The sequence below is a fragment of the Monopterus albus genome, unplaced genomic scaffold (genome assembly GCF_001952655.1).
Source record: "Monopterus albus unplaced genomic scaffold, M_albus_1.0 scaffold115.1, whole genome shotgun sequence".
NCBI classification, from domain to species: domain Eukaryota; kingdom Metazoa; phylum Chordata; class Actinopteri; order Synbranchiformes; family Synbranchidae; genus Monopterus; species Monopterus albus.
This window is the reverse complement of record NW_018127995.1, coordinates 1,135,018-1,136,496: the sequence shown is the minus strand read 5'-3', so window position 1 is coordinate 1,136,496 and position 1,479 is coordinate 1,135,018. Positions and strand designations below refer to the sequence as shown.

General features: G+C 44.0%; 1 protein-coding gene across 2 annotated transcripts in view; it reads right to left on the bottom strand.

Annotated features, from left to right (window-relative positions):
- Positions 1 to 405, bottom strand: part of kcnh5b (potassium voltage-gated channel, subfamily H (eag-related), member 5b) — a 119,345-nt gene extending 118,940 nt beyond the window's left edge. For both annotated transcript variants that reach the window (XM_020611583.1, XM_020611584.1), the window contains exon 1: positions 144 to 405. The gene's annotated coding sequence lies outside the window, so the exon portion shown is untranslated. The remainder of the gene's footprint in view (positions 1 to 143) is intronic.
- Positions 406 to 1,479: the final 1,074 nt, after the last annotated feature.

The window sequence follows — 1,479 nt, the reverse complement described above, 5'->3', positions numbered from 1 at the left end:
GCGGGGGGAATGCGGAGGCTTCCCCAGGCCAGCCGAGAGACATAGTCCCTCCAGCGTGTCCTGGGTCTTCCCCGGGGCCTAAAACTAAACACATTTGCCCAAAACCTGGTGCATTGTTGAGTTCAATCTCTACCTCAACTCACCTGTGTAAAACTGATGTTCTGACCCGACACCCTGAGGTGATGGCCTATACCCACCAGTTAGTCCTCAGTACACTCATCAAAACACACACTTACGTCTCCATCCTCACAAGGCCCGGCAGAGCTCGTCAGAACACCTGGACCGGTGTCGTCATGTCAGATAGCCCCGCCTCCTGCTCTGTCATTGGTCAGACCCAATTCAGAGGTGTTCCTAATAATCTGAGCCTCTCATGCACGTAGCTGGGGAGGACGAAACCAGAGACACCTCTATGTACAACACCACCTTTACCTACGACCTCAATAATAAACATATACAGAATTTATACATTTATAACAATTGAACCTGATTAGACTTCCGGTCAGGTGAAGCTCTGTTGTAATTAACTGTAGAGCTGAACCAACTAGTTGACAGCCATGTATTCACAAATAAAAAAATTTAAAATCCGTGTTCGCTTCCGGCCAACTGCACATGCGTCGTTCCATGAGCGAGCTTAGCGCGTTCTGGACAAACAGCTAGTTCGTGAATGTGTCGTCAGAATTGTGTTGTAAACAGTGTTACGTAATTTCATGAAATGAATAAGATAATGTAGACAATATTTCCTAAAATTAATTTTCAAAAGTACCAGAAGCTGATTTTAATTAACAAAAACTATGTTCAAACAATTATAAATAGCCCACAGATGGAGAAAGGCTGAGGCAGCATGAGAGGTTTGTCAAGAGGATATGGAAGGACACCTGATCTCTAAGGTCTCTATTTAGAACTAATTCAATCAATTGATTGATCGTTTTGTATTAGTATTATGTTCTGTTCAACCCAGCACTTCTCACAGAGGTATCACACGTTTCCTTCACTTCAGTGGACATTACATCCACTTACATTCGTTTCCTGGAGATGAACCCTAAGCACTACCTGCCTAACACTAACCTCACTCTAAAATGTAATAGGGAGGGGACACAGAGTCCCACAGTGAGACTGTGTAACACTCCCCCCAACACACACACACACACACACACACACACACACACCGGGAACCCAGTAAAAAAAACTAACAAAAACAATTAAGCATCCGGGCTTTATCACAAAACAGGTTTAATTTAATATCTCTTTATTTTTTTTAAAATAATTAAACATTTGTATTTCTCCAACCCTTTTTATCTTTTTTTCAGTTTTTAAATCATATTACATCTGGGCCATTCTGAAGCACAGTAATTCTGCCAGGGAGGAGGGGGGAGGTTCAAACTCCCAACCGGACAAAGTGGTCTGCTCCGTGCTCTCCCTCTCTACCCCCCACCCCCCAATGCTGACCCCCGACTCACTGCCTGCCTGCCCTCATCCCTA